The following is a 25,681-nucleotide window of genomic DNA, read 5'->3' as shown; positions in this document are numbered from 1 at the left end:
AAGTCTTGGCTGCTGCACTTCCGATCCAGCTCTCAGCTATGGCCTGGGAAAGCAGTAGCAGATGGCTCAAGTCCTTGGGCCCCTGCACATGTGTGGGAGAACAAGAAGAAGCTCTTGCCAGCGCCGCGGCTCACTAGGCTAATCCTCCGCCTTGCGGTGCTGGCACACCGGGTTCTAGTCCCTGTCGGGGCGCCAGATTCTGTCCCGGTTGCCCCTCTTCCAGGCCAGCTCTCTGCTGTGGCCCGGGAGTGCAGTGGAGGATGGCCCAAGTGCTTGGGCCCTGCACCCCATGGGAGACCAGGAGAAGCACCTGGCTCCTGGCTTCAGATCAGCATAGTGCGCTGGCCATTGGAGGGTGAACCAACGGCAAAGGAAGATCTTTCTCTCTGTCTCTCTCTCTCACTGTCCACTCTGCCTGTCAAAAAAAAAGAAAGAAAGAAAGAAAGAAAGGAAAGAAAGAAAGAGAAGAAAAGAAAAGAGAAGAGAAGAAAAGAAAAGAAAAAAAAAAGGAAGAAGAAGAAGAAGAAGCTCCTGGCTCCTTGCTTCAGATCGGCGCAGCTCCGGCCATTGCAGCCAACTGGGGAGTGAACCAGCGGATGGAAGACCTCTCTCTCACTCTCTTCCCCCTCCCCCGCCTTTCCTTCTCTCTCTCTGTAATTTTGCCTTTCAAATAAATAAATAAATCTTTAAAAAAGGAGCCAATTGGGCAGTAGTCATTATAAATGTGTTTAATCCTTCAGACTTAGCACTTCCAGCTCTGAGAATTTATGTGATGAATATACTCAACCTCCATTTTAAAAAAAGATTTATTTATTTATTTGAAAGGCAGAGTTACATAGAGGCAGAGGCAGAAAGAGAGGTCTTCCATCTGCTGGTTCAGTCCCCAAATGGCCACAAAAGCCTGAGCTGCGCCAGGAGCCAGGAGCTTCTACCAGGTCTCCCATGCAGGTGCAGGAGCCCAAGGACTTGGGCCATCTTGTACTGCTTTCCCAGGCCATAGCAGAGAGCTGGATCAGAAGAGGAGCAGCCGGGACTTGAACCCGCTATGCCACAGTGCTGGCCCCTCAACTTCCTTTTTTATTTTTTTAATAATTTTTTTAAGATTTTTTTTTTATTTGACAGGTAGAGTTATACACAGTGAGAGACAGACAGACAGAAAGGTCTTCCCTCCACTGGTTTACTCCCCAAATGGCCGTCATGACTGGAACTGCGCCGATCCGAAGCCAGGAGCCAGGTGCTTCTTTCTGGTCTCCCATGGGATGCAGGGCCCAAGGACTTGGGCCATCCTCCACTGCCTTCCCGGGCCACAGCAGAGAGCTGGACTGGAAGAGGAGCAACCGGGACAGAACTGGTGCCCCAACCGGGACTAGAACCAGGTTGCCAGCGCCGCAGGCAGAGGATTAACCAAGTGAGCCACGGCACTGGCCCTCAACCTCCTTTTTTAATAATGAAAAACTGTAAACAAGTCACTTGTCTATTAGGAACTGATTACGTGGCCACATACAGCAGGACAGGCCTTGTGGTACAACCAAGTGCCTGGGTGGATGCTGGGGACACCCACGTCCCATGTCAGTGCCGGCTCCTCCGCTTCCTGCGGATGCACGAGTGCTTGGGCCCCTGCCACCCATGTGGGAAACCCAGTTGGAGTTCTGGCTCCTGAAAAACAAAGTCAGTCTATTATCTTCTAATGTGGAGAGTTGGCCAGTTAATGTAAATTGCAAAGCATGAGTAATATAACCCACGTGTTAGAAAGATGGAGAAGCAAGAAGTATACGTTCCAAAGTCAGTACAGATAGAATGCACATACAAACCCTCACTCTCACATGCCTGCACACACATGTATACTCTCCCCCACACTCTCCCCCACATACCCGCACCCCTCCACACACACACGTGTAGGTACACACACAGACACACATTCATTCTCTCACATGCCTGCACACACATGTATACTCACACACACTCTCCCCCACATAGCGCACCCCTCCACACACACACGTGTAGGTACACACACAGACACACATTCATTCTCTCACATGCCTGCACACACATGTATACTCTCATACACACTCTCCCCCACATAGCGCACCCCTCCACACACACACGTGTAGGTACACACACCCCTCCACACACACACGTGTAGGTACACACACAGACACACATTCATTCTCACATATGCCTGCACACACATGTATACTCACACACAGTCTCCCCCACATAGCGCACCCCTCCACACACACACGTGTAGGTACACACACCCCTCCACACACACACGTGTAGGTACACACACACATTCATTCTAACACATGCCTGCACATATACTCACTTCTTTCCCCCTGAGATCTGCTGTGGGGGGTTATAGTTAGGGATTCTTCCACTCTATTGTGTATTTCCAAAATAAATGACTGCGACAGCCGGAGCTGGGCCAGGCCGAAGGCAGGAGCCTGGAACTGCATCTGGGTCTCCCACGTGAGTGACAAGGACCCAGGCACTTGGGCCGTTCTCAACTGCCTTCTCAGGCGCATAAGGACGCTGGATTGGAAGCAGAGCAGGGGCAACCTGAATTGGCCCTGATAGGGGTGCTGGCCATGCACGTGGCGGCTTAGCCCAGCGCGCCACAACACTGGCCTGCCCACACACACTGTTGTTGTTTTTTCTTTGAAGATTTATTTATTTATTTGAAAGGCAGAGTTAGAGAAGCAGAGAAAGAGACAGACATAGAGACAGAGAAAGGTCTTCCATCTGCTGGTTCATTCCCCAAATGGCCACAATGGCCAGAGCTGAGCTGTGCCAATCCAAAGCCAGGAGCCTGGAGCTTCTTCCAGATCTCCCACGTGGGTGCAGGGGCCCAAGGACTTGGGCCATCTTCTACTGCTCTCCCAGACAATAGCAGAGAGCTGGATCAGAAGTGGAGCAGCTGGGATTTGACCTGGCACCCATATGAGATGCTGGCACTGCAGGCGGTGGCCTTACCTGCTACACCACAGCACTGGCCCCAACACACATGCATTTTTAAGCAGCAGCTCAGGGCCAGCGCTGTGGTGCAGTGGGTTAACGCCCTGACCTGAAGAGCCAGTATCCCATAAGGGCGCCAGTTCGAGACCTGGCTGCTCCACTTCCGATCCAGCTCTGTGCAATGGCCTGGGATGGCAGAAGATGGCCCAAGGCCTTGGGCCGTTGCAGCCACATAGGAGACCGGAATAATCTCCTGGCTCCTGGCTTCAAATCAGTGCAGCTTCGGTCGGTCGTTGCGGCCAACTGGGGAGTGAACCAGCGAACAGAAGATCTCTCTCTCCCTCCCCACCCCCTCTCTCTGCCTCTCCTCTCTCTGTAACTCTCACTTGCAAATAAGTAAATAAATCTTAAAAAAAAAAAAAAAAAAAAGCAGCGGCAGCTCCTAGCATGACGCTAGTTTCGTGCTTTTGAATTGTGAGCTGAGTAGATCAGATTCTCGGCCCATGAGCAGATGAGTGGTTTGCATCTGCTCCACCTCCTGCGTTGCTCCTGCTCACTTTTGTGCCTCAGTTTGTTTACATGTCTTTTTAGTGAATTGTGAAATCCTTGGGGAGAAGCCTGACCTTACTCAGTGCTCTGAGCCCCCTCCCGTCCTCTCTGCTCCTCTCGTGTACTGCTTTGCACACAGCAGGCCATCGCAAATATCTAGACCTAACTAGAAACATAAAGCGGCAGATGTCCCGTGCAGTCGCTGGAATCCAGTACCGTAATGTGCAGTGTGGCTGGAATCCTGTACCGTAATGTGCAGTGTGGCTGGAATCCTGTACCGTAATGTGCAGTGTGGCTGGAATCCTGTACAGCAGTGTGCAGTGTGGCTGGAATCCTGTACAGCAGTGTGCAGTGTGGCTGGAATCCTGTACAGTAGTGTGCAGTGTGGCTGGAATCCTGTACCGTAGTGTGCAGTGTGGCTGGAATCCTGTACAGCAGTGTGCAGTGTGGCTGGAATCCTGTACAGCAGTGTGCAGTGTGGCTGGAATCCAGTACAGTAGTGTGCAGTGTGGCTGGAATCCAGTACAGTAGTGTGCAGTGTGGCTGGAATCCTGTACAGCAGTGTGCAGTGTGGCTGGAATCCAGTACAGTAGTGTGCAGTGTGGCTGGAATCCTGTACAGCAGTGTGCAGTGTGGCTGGAATCCTGTACAGCAGTGTGCAGTGTGGCTGGAATCCTGTACCGTAGTGTGCAGTGTGGCTGGAATCCAGTACAGTAGTGTGCAGTTGCTGGAATCCTGTACAGTAGTGTGCAGTGTGGCTGGAATCCTGTACAGTAGTGTGCAGTGTGGCTGGAATCCTGTACAGTAGTGTGCAGTGTGGCTGGAATCCTGTACAGCAGTGTGCAGTGTGGCTGGAATCCTGTACCGTAGTGTGCAGTGTGGCTGGAATCCAGTACAGCAGTGTGCAGTGTGGCTGGAATCCTGTACAGCAGTGTGCAGTGTGGCTGGAATCCTGTACAGCAGTGTGCAGTGTGGCTGGAATCCAGTACAGCAGTGTGCAGTGTGGCTGGAATCCTGTACAGCAGTGTGCAGTGTGGCTGGAATCCTGTACAGCAGTGTGCAGTGTGGCTGGAATCCAGAACAGTAGTGTGCAGTGTGGCTGGAATCCTGTACAGCAGTGTGCAGTGTGGCTGGAATCCTGTACAGCAGTGTGCAGTGTGGCTGGAATCCTGTACCGTAGTGTGCAGTGTGGCTGGAATCCTGTACAGCAGTGTGCAGTGTGGCTGGAATCCTGTACAGCAGTGTGCAGTGTGGCTGGAATCCTGTACCGTAGTGTGCAGTGTGGCTGGAATCCTGTACAGCAGTGTGCAGTGTGGCTGGAATCCAGTACCGTAGTGTGCAGTGTGGCTGGAATCCAGTACAGCAGTGTGCAGTGTGGCTGGAATCCAGTACAGTAGTGTGCAGTGTGGCTGGAATCCAGTACAGCAGTGTGCAGTGTGGCTGGAATCCAGTACCGTAGTGTGCAGTGTGGCTGGCTGACCTCCTGACACGTGCTCCTTCTTTTTCCTTCCCCCAGAATAACCATTGAAATCATCAAAACAAAAGCAAAACAAAACAAAAAAAAAAACTCACTTTTCTCCTCTCCTCCGGTCGTAAGTGTAGAGTAGATTGAATTCTGCTGACTTCCGGACGGGAAGAATTCAGTTTCTAGGAACAGAATTGCTGTTTCTGGCTAGACTACTCTTCTCCTTTCAGTTCATGTTGTTTCCTTTTCGTTAAGAAACAGTCCCAGGCCTTTCTGCCTTTGCCGCATCACTTTATGAGGTGCAGTGTTTGAATTGGTTGACATAGTAAATTTCTGGGTAATTAGGATTTTGCCACTGAGGTGTTTTTGTTCATTATTTTAAAACTCTTATTGTTTTAAAATGTTCTGTGTATACTACAATGCTTTTTTAAAATGTTATATTTAAAATTCTTTTAAAAAGATTTATTTATTTATTTGAAAGAGTTACAGAGAAGAAGAGAGACAGACAGACTGACTCCATCCACTGTTCACTCCCCAAGTGGCTGCAACGTCCAGGCTGGGCCAGACCGAAGCCAGGATCCAGGAGCTACCTCTGGGTCTCCCACGTGGGTGCAAGGGTCCAAGTGCTTGGGCCATCTGCATATGCTTTCCCGGCTGCATCAGCAGGGAGCTGGATTGGAAGTGGAGCAGCCGGACTTGAGCTTGTACCCATGTGGGAGGCCAGCACTGCAGGTGGTGGCTTGGCCCATTATGCCACAACAACACAAGGTTGTTGTTTTTCTTTTTTAAATCCAAAAAGTAAAATTACTTGTAAATTGCTTTCAGTTGCATCAGAGGAAATTTCCAGAAAGGGAGGTAGAAGTGGTTTCCCACAGTAGCAATTAGAAGATCCGGACAAAACACCAGGAACAACTAACAGCCTCTAAAGCCCTCCAGAGAACCTGGAGAACGTACTTCTAAACACCGTCCTCCGGAAGCCCAAGAATCGCAAGCTTGGCTTGCTTTTTTTTTTTTCCTGCAGGACAGTATGCTTCACGCCCCAGGGTGGTGCCGTGGAATGAAATGACTGTGCGAAACTGCAGCTTCACAGGCGAGGGGTGCCAGGGAAGAGGTCAGAAATGGGAGAGCAGCTGGAAGTCCCCCGGGGGACTCCTTGGAAGCAGCGAGGGTGAGGTCCAACATCTGGGGACAAACCGCCCACGTCCAGTTCACTCCAGACGTCTGGGGAGGACCCAGGCAGGCAGCGCTGCGAGTCTGGTGTTTCCTGCACGGAGCTCAGCTCAGGTGCTGGCAGGCAGGCGGAAGCCCCCCAGCTCAGACCTGCACCTGGCAGAGCAGCCACAGAAACACAAAACCGCAGCGTGCGGGCCCAGATCCGAGTGTCCTGGGCCCCAGTCCTTGGCTGTCTGCCGCATTTCACAGGTAGGGGAGCCCCCCCCGCCCCGCCCCCCAGGCTGGAGGAACCGAGCAGAGGTGTCCGCTGCACACGCAGAGAGTGAGCGAGCAGAGAAAGCATGGAGAGACGTGAAGGGGGATTCGGGCTGAAATCCCCTGAACCAAGGACTTGGGTGCTCCGCAGCGGTGGTGAAGGAGTGATAGGGAAGGAGGGTGTGCCGTACGGGGGTCGGGGGTCGGTTCTAATGCTGTGCAGAGGAGAGCGGGAAGGAGACTGGGAGCCGGCCTCAGCGCCTGGAGGCTGATGGAAGAGGAGGAGCAGAAAACCATATTCAAAGAGAGGAGAGTCTGGGCCTCTCAGATTGGGCAGGAAGCATTAATTTAGAGATTAAAAATCCATTGAGGTTTAAGAACAAAGAACAAGCACACCTAGACACATTGCTGAACCCGTGGAGTCCAAGGCAAAGTCTGCAAACAGGAAGGTGATGCATTCCGGGCTCGGGCGCGGGCACGACTGGCCGACTCCTCAGACGCTGGCAGCCAGAGATGCTGGGCGAGGTAGGCAGCTGCCGACACGAGGGCAGCACCCGCAGAAACCCTTCAAAAATGAGGGCTAAATGAAGACGTGCTGAGATAAATAAAAACTAAAAGAATTCATCACCATCAGGCTTACTAAAGAAAGCGTTTGGAATGAAGGGAGAAGACACCAGACCATGGTTTGTGCCTTCAGAAAGAGCCGTTAAGCACATAGGAAAATGCATAAGATTCCATGTATTTCTTCTCTGATTATTTTGAAGTAAAAACTGTAGTGCAGAGTGTACAAAATGTGGAGGGAGTTCAAAAAGCTCATAAAAATGCAATTCAAGAATAATGCCTATTTTCTGAAGACCCTCTGTATGGACAGATGGAAGTACATGACAACAGTAGCTCTGAGATGGAGCGGGTAAATGGAAATTTATTGGCATAAGGTTAGTATATTTTACCTACTTAGAAGAGACACAATTTGGGGCCAGCATTGTGGTGTAGTGGAGTGGCTATCCTGTATAGACACCAGTTCGAGTCTCAGCTATCCCTCTTCCAATCCATCTCCCTGATAATGGCCTAGGAAAAGGCAGCAGGAGATGGCCCAAGTGCTTGGGCCCCTGCACCCACGTGGGAGACCTGGATGAAGCTCTTGGCTCCTGAATTCAGCCTGGCCGGGCCCTGGGCAATGAGGCTATCTAGGGAGTGAACCAGTGGGTTAAAGATTGTCTCTCTCTGTAACTCTTTCAAAGTAAATAAATGAATCTTTAAAGAAAAGAATAACACAATTTAAATATAAAGATGCATTTGGGTTGAAAAGTAAGATATATCAGTACGTACAAGAACACTGGAATGGCTGTATTCACATCAAACAAGATAAATTTCAAGACAAAGAATATTACTAGAGCTAAAGCAGCGTACTTTATAATGATAAATAGGTCAAGATCGGGGTCTGGCACTGTGGCATAGCAGGTAAAGCCACTGCCTGCAGTGCTGGCATCCCATATGGGGTGCTGGTTCAAGTCCCAGCTGCTCCACTTCCAATCCAGCTCTCTGCTATGGCCTGGGAAAGCAGTCGAAGACGGCCCAAGTCCTTGGGCCCCTGTACCCGTGTGGGAGACCTGGAAGAAGCTCCTGGCTCCTGGCTTCAGATTGGTGCAGCTCCAGCCGTTGCTGTCAATTGGGGAGTGAACCATCGGATGGAAGACCTCTCTCTCTCTCTGCCTATCCTTCTTTCTCTGTGTAACTCTGTGTAACTTTCAAATAAATAAATAAATCTTTTTTTTTAAAAGTAAACATCTCAAAGAGATATTAAAATCTTCAATGTGTGTTCTAGTAACAGAGCTGCAAAATATAGAAGCAAAAATTGACTTAAAGGGAGAAATAGACAAACACGCAATTATAATTGGAGAATTTTTAAATGAAGATTTATTTATTTAAAAGGCAGAGTTGCAGAGAGAGATGGTGAGACAGACAGATCTCTCATCCACTGGTACACTCTTCAAATGACCACAGCAGCCAGGGCTGGGCCAGGCTGACACCAGAACCTGTAACTTCATCCAGGTCTCCCACGTGGGTGCAGGGGCCCAGACACTCAGGCCATCTTCTCCTACTTTCCCAGGCACATTAGCGGGGAGCTGGGTCAGAAGTGGAGCAGCCAGGACTTCAACTGGTATCTGTATGGGATGTGATGTTGCGGGTGGCTCAACCTGCTGCACCACAATGCCGGTAGGTACCATAATTGAAGATTTTTAATATTCCATCCTCAATATTTTATCTAAAAAACTAAACAAAAATCAGTTGGGATGTAAAAGATGTGAATGACACCATTACCAACTTAACCTAATTGCCATTTATAGTGCACTCTATGAATATTTTATTTGTATAGGTACATAAAACATTAACCAGGATGCTACGCGAGGCTGGGTCCTCAAACAGCTCTCAGCAGAATTAGAAAGTGCTGCACAGGGCGGCTGTTTGACCCGGCAGTCAGGACGCCCCTGCGTCCCGGATCAGAGGCCCGGTTGCAAGGCCCAGCCCCCTCCTCTGGTGTGAGCTTCAGGCTGTTGGTTCCCTGCCACCCATGTGAGAAACCTGCGTGGAGCTCCTGGCTCCCGGCTTGGCCTGGCCACGTAGGTGTTGGGGGAACCAGTGGGTGAGAGAGCTAGCGCTCGCCCTCACTCTTGTTCTTGCCCTCCCATTGTCTCTCAGATGAGTCAGTGGCCCTTACAGGGTATGTTCTCTGGCCCCAAGAGGAATTATTAGGGGGCCTGCACTGTGGTGCTGTCACTGCCTTCACAATCGTTGCCTGTGGCTTCACTTCCCATACAGAACCTTGCTAATGCACCTGGGAACGCAGTGGAGTTTGTTGCCCCAACAGAGCACGCGATTAGGAAGTGTTAGGACGCTGATGAAATGTTTCAAAAGCAGCTGGAGAAAGAAGTCGCCTGGAAAGGCCCTGAACGTGTGGCTTGGACCGTTCACCAGCGTGACGGACGCCGGAAGATAACAGCACAGGGCCCGCTAAGGGCGATGGGCACGTTTCCAGTCTCTGATGCTCAACCAGATTAAGTCAAGAGAAGTAAAAATGTTTTCAGAGACACAAGGTTTCGAGGCGTTCACCTGCTGTCTGCCTTTTCTCAGAGCATCTAGAGGACGTTCAGGACTAGAGTGGAGTAGGACAGGATGGACTGGCACCAGGAAGCAGGGTACCGGGGCAGCTCAGGGTGCTGGGAGAGCAGGGCCTAGCAGAGCAGCCAGGCCAGGTTGGAGCGGATGGCCCTGGGCTCCGGAGCATTGAGGGACTGCACTGAGAGGAAGTTTGGAGTTCTGCTGGGGGATTTTCAGAACAAGAAGGCGGTCTCCAAGAAGCTGCATAAGGAAGAAGCACAGTGATAGCATACCAGACTGACCCGGGCAGCGTGTCGTCGTAATGATGCAAATACTGGACATCAGTGTAACGGAATATTGCCATGAGATGTGTGTGTGCATTGCTTGGTGCCAGAGACCTATTTATGTCAGCCAATTCAAGTAACACATGAAATTGAGGAACTTGGCTATAAGATTTGTTTGAATGCTTGTGTCTTTGGATTATTAAGTGATTGTTTAGACTCATGGAGGCAGGTACCAGAAGGCTGGGCGTGGGAAGGGGCGAGGAAGCAAGGTTCTTTGCTGATCAAGCCTCTTGTCAGCATTTGGTCTTTCGAGTTACATATGCCTGTTATTTTGAAACAAACAACAGTCACCTGTTAAAACAAGCGCGCTAGGAAGAGGCCTCACTTCTGCCGCTGGGTGTGGGTGTTCAGGGTGCCCAGGACGTGCCGGCCACAGCGCACACCCTCGGGGTCGGCGGGTCCGACCCCTGCCCTTTGCTCACCTGTTCGGAAAGCACAGGTGAGTTCTGCGGCTGCCCCCGCTGGCGTGTCTCGTGGACTCGCGCTCTCCAGCCGTCGCCATCGGTGCTTCTCCGGGGCTCGGATCGCACGTCATTGGCAGCACCTCCCTTCAGAGCATCCAGACTGTGCCCGTGCCATCGAAAAATCTGGGGGTTTCTTTTTATTTATTTATTTATTTGAAAGGCAGGACAGACAGAGCTTCTGTCTGCTGGTTTACTCCCCAAATGGCCCCAGCGTCCTGGGCCAGGAGCTGGAGCTTCTTCTGGGTCTCAAGGACTTAAACTGGCACCCGCATGGGACATGGGTGCTGCAGGCGGCAGCTGGCCAGCTACACCACAGCACTGGCCCCCAAATTTGTTTTTTTTTTTTTAAAGTTTATTTATTAGAGAAAGAGAGAGTATGCGTGCTGCCATCTACTCCCCACATGCCCACAGGAGCCGAGGCTGAGCCAGGTTGGGGTGCGGGGCAGAATGCAGTCGGGGTCTCTGTAGGAAGTGGAGACCCAGGCACCTGAGCCGTCACCTGCTGCCTGCCAGGGTGTGGTTTAGACGGAAGCTGTAATCGGGAGGTCTGCGGAACCGAAACCAGACACTCGGCCGTGAGTGGCAGGTGTCCCGAGAGGCATCTTGATCACGCTGCCAAATGCTTGCTCCTTGTTTTCCCTTCAGTGAAAACTGGCCTTGTTACTTTCTGCAGATCTAGCAGAAACATACGGTCCTCCTTTTCCTCCTGCTTTTACGTGAATGTGTACCTGCACTGGTGGGTCTCCAGCAAGTTCGTGGAAAATGGTGCATTATGAAAAAACTGCCTAGAGTGTGAGACAATGTGCTTATTGTTTCATCGTATTTTTCGAGAACTGCTTGCAGCCACCCGTGCGGTTCTGCGGGCTCTCTCACCCAGCAACTTGTCTCAGAGATCTTTTCCCAGCACAGAGAGCTGCTCTGTTGCCCAGCTGCGTAGTAGTCCATTGCGGAGGGGTATTTGGAGTTTTCCAACCATGTCGTTATAAACAATGTGTACATTGAGTTCCTGGAGTAGACACGCCAAGTCGTGGAGTTTATGGAAGGTGGGCAGGGTTGAGCACTGTGGGCTTCTCCCTCCACCAGCGATGGATGAGTGCCTGTCTCCCCACAGCCTTGCTAAGAGAGTGTTGGGTGGGGGTGCTCATCTGGTCAGTGAAGGGTAGCGGCTCTTCTGTGTTGGTGAGCGTGCCCTCGTGAGACTGGCCTGGACGACTGCCCCAGTCTCAGGCATAGTGGGAAAAGTCCAGTCTCTTTACATTGAACAGCATGCAAGGAAATGCTACCAGATGAAGTAATTAACCACAGGACCTTAATTAGAAAAAGATCTGGCAGTGTGCCCGGCTCATCCAGTGGCAAAAGGAGAAAATATTCTGCATTTGTGACACTGTTTGGAAAGGGGTAATTTAAATGCCCTCTAATCTGGGCCACTGTTGCTCAATTAAGCAGTCCGCCTGGAATGGAAACACTGGAGTGTCTAGTACGTGGTGTGGTGAGCGAGGCAGATTTTGTTCTTCCGTTACTATATTTACATTGAATCGTTTAATTAAGCTACACGCTCCCGGTTTTCTTTCAAGCCGCTGTGCCGGGAGCTGAGGGTTGAAGCAGGAGTCGGCACGGTCTCGTCCTTCCCGCTCGGTGTGTGATGACTCTTAATGTAAGGAAGAACGGACCGAGTGCTTAAGAGATAGGAGCGGCGTGGGCCTCGGAGGATAGGTCCCTGCCTGGTGGTGGGGAATCGGGAGCGGAGGGGGCGCTTGGTGTTCGAGTTGTCTCGTGTCTGGGTTGGGCTACAGGACGGGAAGCACAGATGTTCTTGGCATTGACGCGTTCTTGCAGAGTCCGATTGGCCTGGACACTGACGTGTTACACGTGGGCGTGACTCAGGCAGCCTGGTTTAGTTCACACAAACTCTGATTGGCACTCACGAGCCCTGTGACCTCCGTCTTCTCATCATAAAAGACCACGAGGGTGGGCGTTCATAGCCCAGGGCTTCCAGTGCCAGTTAGGATGCCCGTGTCTCGGACTGCAGGGCCGGGGCTCAGTGCCCCTCCAGACCCCAGCTGCACCTTCCTGCTAACACAGGCCCTGGGAGACAGCAGTTACGGCTCAAGAAATTGGGGGCCTGGCTGCCAGCTTCACCTGGTCCAGATCCAGCCGTTGGCGGGCATTTGGGAAGTGGACCAGGGGATAGGACTAACTCTCCCCCTCCCCCAAGTCACAAGTTAACAATATTTTGATGAGGGTTACAGTCGTTGCGAGCACTGAGTGAGTGAGTCACATGTAGTGGTGTCTGGATCATCGCGCCACATGCTTGCCATTGTCATTATGTTGTATCCCACAAGTCAGCACTTGAAAAGTCATTTCTGTGATTACAGAATTCATGCATGATCCTTGCAGGGAAAGTGAGATGTATAAAAAAGCATCTTGGGACACTCCCCTGGGACCTCGGCGTCCCCAGGGCAGCGTCGAGTCTGGCAGTCACCCCCGGCGTCTTCCTCAGCGGGATGGAGAACACGGACTCGGGAGCTCGTCTCGGCCTCCCCGGGTCCTGTTCTGGTCCCGTTGTTTCCTGACCTCTTCATCTCTCTGCTCATCTAAGATGCAGGTAAGAGCACCCCTCAGAGTGAGGACAGAGTGAACGTGGCGCGTGTGGAACAGTGCCCGGCACGTTGGTGTCAAGTGCGTGTCAGGCTGCTGCTCTTCTCTCTGTGTCTGACGGAGGTTTAGACAGATTCTGTCAGCCTCACAAATAGAGGATTCAGATATGGGTAGGGGGCAGATGAGTGGTGCAGGGGGCCAGCGCGACAGGAATACACACGCACACACGTGCGCACACACACAGAGTGTGGGGGGGGCTTCAGGAAGCTCATGGAAAATGCACTCCATGAAAACATTCTGCATGTATTTTTAACTTTTTTGTACCCAAGTGAGTAACTTTCTGACCTTTCTGAGTTCCCTCGGACGTGTGAGGTGCGTGATGTGGCGGCAGGGGCGGCTCACAGAAAGCACCAGAGTGAAGAAAAGGAGCTGACGGCCACGCTCGGCCAGAGGGGTGGGGCTGGGTTAGATGTTGTCTTCGTTCGCCCGAATTAGGTGGGAAAAAGCGGGTAAATCCATGGTTTCAAACTTCGGGGAGGGGCAGGTGTTGGGCACAGCGGCTAGCACAGCCTTGGGCTGCCTGCATCCCACGTGGGAGTGCCTGGGTTCAAGTCCGCCCCCAGCCCAGCTGTGCTGCCGCAGTCCCAGGAGGCAGAGGTGAGGGCTCAGCAGCTGGCTCCCTGCCGCCCAGTGGAGACCCAGACCGAGTTCTCGGCTCCCTGCCCAGCCTGTGGCGGGCATTTGGAGGGAGGCCCAGCAGAGGAGAGATCTCTGTGTCTGCTTCTTTCTGCCTTTCAAGTAAATTTAAAAAAGAAAAGCAGCAACAACTCGAGAATAAGATAGGAATGTCAATGTTATGGGCAGCAGTACTAATAAAATTACCCTGTTAATCTAATTCCACTGGGACAGGGAATAAATTCCCAGGCAGACAAAGCTGAGACTCAGTTGGAGAAGAAAAACAAACATTTATTCTGATGTGCAAGTTGGATAGATTCAGGAGCCAGCACTCACGGCATTGGCGGTTCCCTGTTGACTTCCTGTGAATCGCAGCCTCTCTCGAGTCAGGTTGGATTCTGGGGAGATAGGGTAAGAGGCCGACGCTTGCTGTTTTGGGAGCCCAGCCAGACGGCTGTTAACCAGCAGCGTGGGAGTCCTCAGAAAGATACAAGAGTCCTCAGAAAGTTCATGGAAAATGCACATTGTGAAAAAAGAATTCTTGGGTTTCAAACATTTTTTTGCTCAAAAATAAGTTTATCATTTAATTCCATTTTTCCATGCCGTTTGTGAAATACTCGTGTATGTTCCAGTACTAAGCCCGACATTTGGAACTGTGACCTCCTTCGGCACGAGGGTGTTTGAAGATGAAATCTTCCTGCATTTAAGGTGGGCCCTGAACTCAATTCCATAGGAACAGAGAGGGAGGTTTGAGATTCCCAGAAAGGTGAGCGCCAAGGGGAGGCCCCGTGAAGACAGGCGGGGGGGGGGGGGGGGGGTGAGCCCAGGGCGCCGTGAACTGCCAGAAACTGCCCGGTGCCTCTGGAGGAGCCCCTGGGCTTGGGACTGCTGATCTCCTGAACTCAGAGGGGTGCAGTCTGCGGTCATCGTTGTAGCAGCCACCAAAGACAAAAATGAGGCAATAGGAGAGAGCCTTTATGTACATGTCCGAACGTGTATTTGCCAAGACGTGTGAGTGTGGAAACTTAACATTCTATAGGCAGTAACTTTGAGGCGGGAGAAGTCCAAGATCTCGTCTTAAGATATAGGTAGTCCTGGCCGGCGTCGGGGCTCACTAGGCTAATCCTCCGCCTTGTGGCGCCGGCACACCGGGTTCTAGTCCCGGTCGGGGCCCTGGATTCTGTCCCGGTTGCACCTCTTCCAGGCCAGCTCTCTGCTGTGGCCCGGGAGTGCAGTGGAGGATGGCCCAGGTGCTTGGGCCCTGCACCCCATGGGAGACCAGGAGAAGCACCTGGCTCCTGCCATCGGATCAGCATGGTGCGCCGGCCGCAGCGCGCCAGCCGTGGTGGCCATTGGAGGGTGAACCAGCAGCAAAAGGAAGACCTTTCTCTCTGTCTCTCTCTCACTATCCACTCTGCCTGTCAAAAAAAAAAAAAAAAAAAAAAAAGATATAGGTAGTCCTAATGGTTATAATAAAATATATTTTTTAAATTATTTTATTTATTTATTTGAGAGGTAGAGTTACAGACAGTGAGAAGGAGAGAGAGAGAGAAAGGTCTTCCATCTGCTGGTTCACTCCCCAGTTGGCCGCAACGGCCAGAGATGTGCTGATCCGAAGCCAGGAGCTTCTTCCAGGTCTCCCACGTGGGTGCAGGAGCCCAAGGACTTGGGCCATCCTCCACTGCTTTCCCAGGCCGTAGCAGAGAGCTGTATTGGAAGTGGAGCAGCCGGGACTTGAACCGGTGCACATATGGGATGCTGGCGCCTCAGGCGGAGGATTAACCTACTGCGCCATGGCACCGGCCCGTTATGTTATGTTATGTTATGTTATGTTATGTTATGTTATGTTATGTTATGTTATGTTATGTTATTTGCAACCCTCAGAAAAGTTGGAGAGAGGGAGAGAATATGTTTGTGGCAAATTTATAAGGCCATCTGTTAAATTACTGGAGTGTGACTGACTAAAAATGACCCATGTTCTACAGAACAAGCGTGCTGCCGTGTCCCTGGACCCTGGCTGGTGGAGTCTGGTGACTGACCTCAGTCCCCTCCTCACACACCCAGCTCTGAGACTGTGCCTAGTGCATTTTCACACTGCCTCTAACCAACCTCCCTCCCTCCCTCCCCACTCCTTCGCAGACAGACACAGATAGAAAGCGCACTCCCACCTTCTGGTGCACTGCCCCAGATGCCCACAGTGGCTGGGGCCAGGAGCCAGGAACTCAATCCAGGTTTCCCACGGGAGTGGCAGGAACCCCAGTCACTTGAGCCGTCGTCCTGCCTCCCGGCTTGTGAGCTGAGCGCTGGAGGCAGTGCCAAGCCCGAGCGGGGCAGCGTGGACCTGAGGGGGCGTGCTGACCAGCGTCGCACTCGCTAGGCCAGATGCCCACCCCCGGCCGGCGTTGCTGGTGCTCAGCTGAGTGGTTAATTCAGATCATGCTCTGTACGCTGGGTCTCAGCGATGGGCGCCTCGTCCGTATCCCCCGTCGTCCTTTTCCAGGTGCACTCGGGACAGGCGGCTGTGATCCGAGGTGTTGTTTGTAGCCCGTGGCTTCAGGCAGTGAGACGGTGGTGTCTCCCCTCCTGGGCAGTGCTACGGGGCTGTGCCGTCCCCTCACCCTGAGGGCAGGTGTGGGTCCTGCCTCCGGGTGGAGTGGACAAGGAAGATGATAGAAAAATGGAGTTATCTGCAGACATGCAGAACCAGCTGGTTACGCAGCACTTCAGGATGGGCCCTTTCAAGGTAAAACGGCAAGCAGGCTCAGCTCCCAGCATGCCCTGCTTTTTACAGCTGTTAACTGACCTTGTAGAGAAAGACAGCTTCAATTCAAATCACGCGTTTCGCTTGTTTAAACGCCGAGCGAGTCTGTCAGAACCGAGCGTCTTGGGGGGGGGGACTGGGGCCGGGGGGAGAGGGCAGAGTGCTGAGCTAGCGGCCCGGCCTTGCTCGCTCCGCCGGGCAGGCCCTGGAGTGGCAGGGCTGGAGGCCCGGGAGGCCGCCGCGCGGGGAAGCGGGCGGAGGTCTCTGCTGAGCCTCTTGCTGCCGCTGTGCTTCCTTAGACGTCTCAGAGTTGACGCTTTCTCCGACCTGTGTTTCCAGTTTGTCATTCCTGGCTCACTGGAGATCGGCTCCTCCCCCGGCTGCCGGGATAGCGGTGTGGCAGGCACGACGGAACCTCTGGGCCCTTTATGCTGCATCATTTTGTGTGTGTGTGTGCATCGTTCTGGAGGGGCATCAGAGCTGTGTTTTACGTCTTCTAATTATAACATTTTTTTTTTTTAACTTATTTGAGAGGCAGAAAGAGAGACATGGGGACAGGCAGAGGAGGAGAGATAGAGAGAACTCGCACCCACTGGTTTACCGCTCAGGTGCTTGCAACAGCGAGCGCCGGGCCGAGACCAAAGCAATGAACTCAAACCAGCTGTCCACACGGGCGGCAGGACCCAGTGACGCGAGCCATTGCTGCTGCCTCCCGGGGTCCGCGGTACCGGAAGTTGGAGTCAGGAACCACCACAAGGACTTGAACCCAGATGTCCTGATAGAGGACGCAGCTGGAACTTCCCCTCTCTGCCAGCAGCTGGAGCCTGAGACCCACAGGGGAGGTAGAGGAGACCGTGTGGTCACGGCGTCTTACCGAGCCCCGAGTGCTGGACTGGCTGACTCGGTGGACGTGTGTGCCAGTCAGCGGGGGTTCCTGGGACTGCACCACCTCGCTCGTTGCAGCCTGAATTCTTGTTCTCCGTGCTAACTCCGCTGGCAGCGGCCTGGAGCTCCTTCCTGGGGAGGAAGAACCCTCCCACGCGCTTCCGTTTCTCCTGCTCTCTGCGGTGCCCAGCGCATGGTCGCCGCTGGTCTCCGGGTTGCCGGGTGCGGTCTGTGCGCCCCGTCCCCGGCTTCCCCGCTGCCTCGTCCTGTGCGCATCGGCTGGAGTGAAGGCACATCAGGACCCTTCCCCACTGGCCGCTCTGCTGTCGCTTCCTGGGCCTTCCTCCGCGGCAGCGCCCAGTGTCTGTCCACTGGCTCTCTGCCTCGCCTCCCGGGTCTGTTTCTAGCCCGATCTGCCCTCGGGCTCGGGACTCACACAGTGGCTGCCGCCTCTGATGTTTTCATGTGAGTATTCAAGGTGCCTCAACTTTCGTACGTTCCTGACGCCTCTTGGCCTGTCCATCCCCAAATGAGCCCTGGTCTCCTCCGTCTCCTTGAACAGTTCCGCCTCTGCCTACCGTGATGCTCAAGCCAGAAACCCGGAAAAGCCTCTGAGTTTTCTCTTGTCCGTGTACCCTGCTTTCACGCCATCAGCAAGTCCTGTCAGATACAGAATGTTCCAGAACTCCGCTCGTTCGCTGGCTCTGACTTCTTCAGAGCAGGCCTTCCTCCGCACCACCAGGACCACCACTGCAGCTCCCGCCGCTCTCCCTGCCTCCACCTCCCCGTTCTGTGGCTGCACTCACCCAGCAGGGGTCCTGCGTGAATCCTGTCTTCGGCGTGTGTACGGTTCTCGGTGGCGTTTCCATCAGGAGCAAGTGCAGGTCTCCCCTGCGGAGTCTCGCGCCCCGGGCCGCAGGCATTCCTGAAGCCTCCTTCCCATCAGCCGTGCCAACCTTGTCCTGTTGACGTGTTGCCCTCTTGAGAGGACACGCACCTCCCGTGTATCCCTGCACGCCTGACAGCTCACCGTCGCTTGGCAGCCTGTTTCTGCTCCCGCAGTGCTGTGGGCTGAGTTCATTCCTCTCCCGCTGCTGGCTAGAATGTGACTGTGTGGGTCAGCGCGGGTAGTCCTGACAGTGTGCCTTTGGGTTCCGAGGAGCGGACTGCAAGTAACGTCTAGTGTGGAGGGCTTCCTGCGGGCGGGCGGCGTCCCCACGTGGCCCTGCGTAGGCCCTGCGTAGGCCCTGTGGTGGGTGTGAGTCCGGGCTCACGCCACAGAGGAGCCGCAGGGCGTGGGGATGGGAGCCCACCAGGGCCACCTAAGAGTGGGGGAAGTTGCTGGCCGGCGGACTTCACGCAAGTTCTGCTCCGTAGGACGACGGCCGTGCTGCCCAGAGTCCCCGATGCACCACGCCGTCACCCACACTTAGCTGTGCCGATTTTGTGGGTGTCAGTGGTACTTTCATTTCAGTTTGCATCTGCCTGGTTCCTAGTGAGGTGAACATATCTTTGTGTATGTTTCAGCCATTGTTGTTTCCTCTGCTGGAAACACGAAGCGCTGATCCTGTGGTTTGCCCAGCTTTCCCTGGGCTTCTCTCTCTCCCTTTCTGAGTTAGTTATTTGTTAGTTTGTTTATTTTTGGCTTTCTAACTTTAAAATTTTTATTAACACAATATACACATTTATGGGGTACAGTGTGATATTCTAACACATGTAACACAGTGTATACTGATCGAATCAGGGTAATTAGCATTTCTATCTCTCTTTTTTTAAAAGATTATTTATTTGAGAGGCAGAGTTAACAGAGAGAGATAGAGAGAGGGATCTTCCATCCACTGGTTCGTTCCCTTAATGGCTGGCCAGTCTGAAGCCAGGAGCCAGGAGCTTCTTCTGGGTCTCCCACGTCGGGGCAGGGGCCCAAGCCCTTGGGCCATCTTCCACTGTTTTCCCAGGCCACAGCAGAGCTGGATCGAAGTGAAGCAGCCAGGACTGGAACCAGCGCCCGTATGGGATGCCGGCACTTGTCAGTTTGTGTGGCATACCTTTTAAAGCTGTTTTCACCAAGTTACGTGGACCTGGAGTTATCTTCCTGATGAACTGATGATTCTAATTCTGGAAATGCTGCTGTCTGTGTTACTAAGATAGCTATGCCATCTGTCATTTGATGAACTATTTACTTGCTGTAACTTACAGTCTTTTATTTTAGATGATCTGTTAGGATGCCATACAGGTTGTTTGTTTTTAAAATTGAATCTGTCTGTATCTTTTACCTTTTTTAAGAGGTTAATAGTTATTGTGGTTATTGGTACAGTTAGGTCTTGTCCCTACCATCTTCGGTTATTCTGTCTGCCTCTTCTGTTCCAGGTGGTTCTTCCTTTAACACTTTTTATCTCTTTAATTGGTTGATGGTTGTGTTCTCATTTCATTGTTCTAAACTATGAGTTTGAAAAGGAAGGTACTAGGCCGGCGCCGCGGCTCACTAGGCTAATCCTCCGCCTAGCGGCGCCGGCACACCGGGTTCTAGTCCCGGTCGGGGCGCTGGATTCTGTCCCGGTTGCCCCTCTTCCAGGCCAGCTCTCTGCTGTGGCCAGGGAGTGCAGTGGAGGATGGCCCAGGTGCTTGGGCCCTGCACCCCATGGGAGACCAGGAAAAGCACCTGGCTCCTGGCTCCTGCCATCGGATCAGCGCGGTGCGCCGGCCGCAGCGCGCTGGCCGCGGCGGCCATTGGAGGGTGAACCAACGGCAAAGGAAGACCTTTCTCTCTGTCTCTCTCTCTCTCACTGTCCACTCTGCCTGTCAAAAAAAAAAAAATAAATAAATAAAAAATAAAAAAAAAAAAAAAAAAAAAGAAAAGGAAGGTACTCAGTGTTTATTTTCTTCACCATTACTCTCAAACTTTGAGGGTGAATACTTTGAAGTTAGCTTCCTGTCTCCTCTGAGATAAGTAGGGGTCTTGGAGAAGGGTTCAGCTTCATCCAGCCCCTCCCACCTAGTGCGCTGTGGGTTTACTCTGGGCTCAGACATTGTCTGTTGCTTTATGTTAGCAATGTGTGCTTAAATTTACCTTCACTGTTGCGGTTTCCTTTGTCCACAGTCTCTTTGTCCATCCTTGAGCTGCTTTCTGGGACCATGTCTTAGTTTGTAGTATGTCCTCGAGTCAGTGAGGTGAGTGGTGACCAGCCTCCAAGGCGTCCCCAGTCACTCTGGCTCTCCGGATTCATTATTTTTTAAAAAAGATTTATTTATTTATTAGAGAAGCAGAGGCAGAGAGAGATATCGTCCATCTGCTTGTTCACTCCCCAGATGGCCAGAACCACCAGTGCTGCGCTGATCCAGAACCAGGAGCTTCTCCCGGGTCTCCCACGTGGGTGCAGGGCCCAAAGACTTGGGCCATCGTCCACTGCTTTCCCAGACCATAGCAGAGAGCTGGATCGGAAGTGGACCCACTGGGACTCGAACCGGTGCCCACATGGGATGCTGGCATTGCAGGCGCAGCTTTACCCACTGTGCCACAGCGCCAGCCCTGGTATTCACTCTTGTGTCGTTCCCTCCCACACTAACCGTTAGAACATTGCAGTGGGTGGAGCGTGACTTCCCAGGCTAGGTCATAAAACACATTGCACCTTGTGCTTGCTCTCTGCTGGACTGCTCACTCTGGGGAAGCCTGCCGTCACATCAAGAGGTCGTCAAGTAGCCTGGGAGGAGGCCATGTGGAGAGGAGCTGAGGCCAGTAGGAGCTTGTAAGTCAGCCACCTGGGAAGCAGATCCCGTGGCCCTGCCTGACGTGGCTGCAACCCTAGCCGATGCCTTTTTTTTTTTTTTCCCACTTTTTTATTTTGAAAGGTGTAGAGATAGAGACAAAGTTGGTTTACCCTCCAAATGCCCACAACAGCCAGGACTGTGCCAGGCTGAAGCTAGGAGCCTGTTATTCAGCCCGGGTCTCCCACATGGGCAGCCATCGCCCCCTTCCAGGCACACATTAGTGGGAAACTGGTTCCGAAATGGAGCCAGAACTCTAACTCAGGAGTTACGTTAGAGGATCCGAGCATCCCAAGTAATGTCTTTTTTTTTTTTTTTTTTAGATTTATTTATTTATTTGAGAGGCAGAGTTAGAGAGAGAGAGAGGTCTTCCATCTTCTGGTTCACTCCCCAAAATGGTCGCAACAGCTGGAGCTGGGCTGATCCGGAGCCAGGAGCTTCTTCCAGGTCTCCCACGTGGGTGCAGAGGCCCAAGCACTTGGGCCATCTTCCGCTGCCTTCCCAGGCCATAGCAGAGAGCCGGATCGGAAGTGGAGCAGCCGGGACTCAAACCGGCCACCCAAGTGATGTCTTAACCACTGCCCCAAACCCCTCAGTTTTGTGTGTTGAATGTGTTCATCACTTGTGGGCTCTGAGTTTCGTGTCAACTTAGTTAAAAAGATCTTCTCCCGGGTGAAGCTCCGCCTTCGGGGCTGGCATCCCGGCTGCTGCACTCCCCATCAGCTCCGGGCTCTGGCCTGGGAGAGCAGTGGAGGACGGACGGCTCAGTGCTTGGGCCCCGCACCCACCCTGGAGACCCAGCGGAAGCTCCTGCTCCTAGGTCTGGCCTGGCCCAGCCTCAGCTGTGGCAGCCATTTGGGGAGTGAGCCAGCAGATAGAAGATCTCGATCTCTCTCTCTCTCTCTCTCTCTTTCTGCCTTTCAAATAAATAAGTCAATCTTTAAAAAAAACTCAGGATTTTTAAAAATTATCCATATTTTCTGAGATTTTATGGCTTCCTTTCCTTTTTTCTACTTAAACCTTTCATTCATCTGAAGTTTGCTTTGACGTAAGGAGTAAGAGCCCCGTCTGTGCGTCCCTGTGCCGTGTGCTGCTTACTGAGTTGCCCACTTCTTGCGTGCAGTAAATATCTGGCCTCATTTTGGACTCTGCTCCCTGCCATTGGTCCCTCTCTGTTCTTTTCCTAATAGCAATGTATTGTAATTACTTTGGCTTTTGCATACATACTAATAGCCCATGGTGGAAAGCCCTCTTCCCCTTTTCCTCCGAAGGTCATCAGCTCTTTTAACTGTTAATATGAAATTTTTAGCAACCTACAGGGAAGAGTTTAATGAACTCCTTTACTGTTCAGCTCCTAAACTGAACATTTGTTAACATTTTGGCATTGTTGTTTGATCTGTTTTTTTCCAGAAGTATTTGAGGTTTTTACAGAATCATTTCTCCCCTGAATACGTAATGTGTACCTTTATTTTCCACTTACATCTTATTACTGATTATGATTTGCATTAAGGAAACACTTGATTTTTGTATATTTTATTTCGACATTTTCTTAATGCTTCCCCTAGGTTTTTGGCTGGCTTTCTTGAGGTCATGTATCTGCAGGACAGGAGTGTCCTGTTTCTTTCTTTTAGCTTTTATACTGCTTATTTCTGGTCACTTCAGCTGGTTTTCCGGATAAGTTTTATGTAAGTGCCAGAGATAGGTCTTCATGTGTTCCTGTTTTCAGAAGCAATGTTCTGGTCTCTCATTGTTAATTCTGATGCTGACTATTGAAGGAACGTGTATATTTTTAAAATTTATTATGGAAGCATTTTTCTGTTACTTTTTTCCTAAAAGATTGATTTATTTGAAAGGCAGAGTGATATGGGTGCGGGGGGGCAACGCGGATCCCGATTCACTCCCCAATTGCTCGCAGCAGCCAAGGCCGGGCGAGGCCAGAGCCAGGAGCCCCACCCAGGCCTCCATGGGGTGGCGGGGCCCGCATCCTGGGCCGTCTTCTGCTGTCTCCCAGTCACGTTAGCTCCTCGGGAGGGCGGGGGTGGGCGTTGATCCCAGGCACTCCGATGCGGGACGTGGGCTTTCGGGGTAGCGGCTTCACCTGCTGCGCCTCGCCTGCCTTCCTCAGCTCCTTCTCTGTGAAATTGGGGACGGGTGTTGAATTTTGTCAAGTGCCCTTTTTAGCATCTAGTAGTACCATGTTTTGGAGGTACTGACCTGCTAGTGTGCGTCGGTCAGTCCCTACGAGCCCCATTCTTGCCTTGGGGTCTCCCTCGGTGGGATGCGTTTTTGCGTGGCTGTGGCCGCTGCCCACTTGCTCTCGGTGGATCTGGAGGGTTTTTATTTGCGTCTTTGGTTCTGTTCTGCCCACACACTCACCCCCCGCAGTCAGTGGAGTGAGACAGGAAGTGGCTGTGATGAGTGCTGGGGCCGCGGTGAGGGAGGGCGTCGGAGCCCCTGGTGCGCCGGCCGGCGCGTGCTCAGGGGACCCTCCCACGTGTTTCAGTTCTCAGAGACGGAAAGCCCACGTTGAAGTCTTCTCCAACACTGAAGCAGCTCCGTCAGACAGAGAACGTCGTGTCTGGCGTGGGAAAGCCGTTTCCATCCAGGACCTCAGACCGTCACCAAGGAGGTCACAGGAGGGAAAGAAGCCTTGTCAATCCTGTTGTCTCCTGCCACTAACCGGCATTTACCCGCAAAGACAAAGACGTAAGTGAACGTGGAGGTTCTGTGTGGCGTAACGTTCCTCTGCTTCATAGAAACCGTGACCTGTGACCAGGAACCAGATATGCCCAAGCTGCGCCCGGCTTCGGTTCTGCGGTTTGGGCCTAAGGATTTTTTGCTCCTCATTTTCTGCAGTTTCTGGTTCAAACGCTTTCACCATAAAAGTGTGCTGTGCGGGCCCCAGGACAGGAGGGGCACAAGGCCGAGATGCGTCCTGCTGACCACTGCGCGGGCCCCGGGACAGGAGGGACACGAGGCCGAGATGCGTCCTGCTGACCACAGTGCGGGCCCCGGGACAGGAGGGACACGAGGCCGAGATGCGTCCTGCTGACCACTGCACACGCCCCAGGACAGGAGGGGCACAGGGACGAGATGCGTCCTGCTGACCACTGCGCGGGCCCCAGGACAGGAGGGGCACAGGCCCAAGATGCGTCCTGCTGACCACAGTGCAGGCCCCGGGACAGGAGGGACACAGGCCGAGATGCGTCCTGCTGACCACAGTGCAGGCCCCGGGACAGGAGGGACACAAGGCCGAGATGCGTCCTGCTGTCCACTGCGCACACCCCAGGACAGGAGGGGCACAGGCCCAAGATGCGTCCTGCTGACCACAGTGCAGGCCCCGGGACAGGAGGGACACAGGCCGAGATGCGTCCTGCTGACCACTGCGCACACCCCAGGACAGGAGGGGCACAGGGACGAGATGCATCCTGCTGACCACTGCGCACGCCCCGGGACAGGAGGGACATGAGGCCGAGATGCGTCCTGCTGACCACTGCACACCCCCCAGGACAGGAGGGGCACAGGGACGAGATGCGTCCTGCTGACCACTGCGCGGGCCCCGGGACAGGAGGGGCACGAGGCCGAGATGCGTCCTGCTGACCACAGTGCGGGCCCCGGGACAGGAGGGGCACAGGCCCGAGATGCGTCCTGCTGACCACAGTGCAGGCCCCGGGACAGGAGGGACACAAGGCCGAGATGCGTCCTGCTGTCCACTGCGCACACCCCAGGACAGGAGGGGCACAGGGACGAGATGCGTCCTGCTGACCACAGCACAGCCCCGGGACAGGAGGGGCACAGGCCGAGATGCGTCGTGCTGACCACAGCGCGGCCCTGGGACAGGAGGGACACAGGCCGAGATGCGTCCTGCTGACCACAGCGCGGCCCCGGGACAGGAGGGACACAGGCCGAGATGCGTCCTGCTGATTTGCAGTCCGTGCTGCTGATGGATACTGTCTGGGAAGAAGACAGCTGCTCCTCCCCGTGTTACCCCTAAGGAACAAAGCAGGGAAAGCGACTTCCCCGGGGTGGGACGAAGGTGTGATCGGTCATTTGTCTTGTCCTCGTGCGCTGACTGCGGCCTCGGAAGGGCCGCGGTTTGGTTCAGAGACTGACTTGCATCTTCATCTCCTGCGGGTCTTGTTCTCCTCCCCTGGTTTCTGTCCAGAGCGCGGCCCTGCCCTCTGCCTGCATCCGCTCGGGAAAGAGGGCGCAGCTGAGCCTGTCCGGCTGACGCAGGAGTGCTCCCAGCAGCCGTTTCGTGAGTCGAGGCTGTTTTCCGTGACTCCTGCAGAGGGAATGACGGGAGGATTTCGAAGGCTCTTGTTACATTCTTGCTCTGCTGTCTGTGTTTATCAGGTAGACAGCCCGAGTCTTTCAGACTTGGTCTGATGGGATCTAGAGAAAACACTTTCTTGAGAATTTAGTTGTGCTCAAATAACACGTCCTCACTGGGCTGGCGCTGCGGCTCACTAGGCTAATCCTCCGCCTTGCGGCGCCGGCACACCGGGTTCTAGTCCCGGTCGGGGCGCCGGATTCTGTCCCGCTTGCCCCTCTTCCAGTCCAGCTCTCTGCTGTGGCCCGGGAGTGCAGTGGAGGATGGCCTAAGTGCGACTCTAGACCGTCAGTGGCGTGTGACCTCGCTGAGCCCCCGCACGTGGCAGAGTCTAGACCGTCGGTGGCGTGTGACCTCGCTGAG

General features: G+C 53.2%; 1 protein-coding gene across 3 annotated transcripts in view; it reads left to right on the top strand.

Moving 5' to 3' along the window:
- PACS1 (phosphofurin acidic cluster sorting protein 1) overlaps positions 1–25,681 on the top strand; it is a 156,285-nt gene that overhangs the window by 74,506 nt on the left and 56,098 nt on the right. Inside the window, exon 1 of one of the 3 annotated variants that reach the window (XM_070068226.1) lies at positions 23,561–23,691. The exons of the other annotated variants lie outside the window; for them this stretch is intronic. The gene's annotated coding sequence lies outside the window, so the exon portion shown is untranslated. Of the gene's footprint in view, positions 1–23,560; positions 23,692–25,681 lie in introns of those variants that run through there. 3 annotated transcript variants of the gene reach the window in all.

The sequence above is a fragment of the Oryctolagus cuniculus genome, chromosome 1 (assembly GCF_964237555.1).
Source record: "Oryctolagus cuniculus chromosome 1, mOryCun1.1, whole genome shotgun sequence".
NCBI classification, from domain to species: domain Eukaryota; kingdom Metazoa; phylum Chordata; class Mammalia; order Lagomorpha; family Leporidae; genus Oryctolagus; species Oryctolagus cuniculus.
The sequence above is the reverse complement of the archived record's forward strand: the minus strand, read 5'-3'. Positions and strand labels throughout refer to the sequence as shown.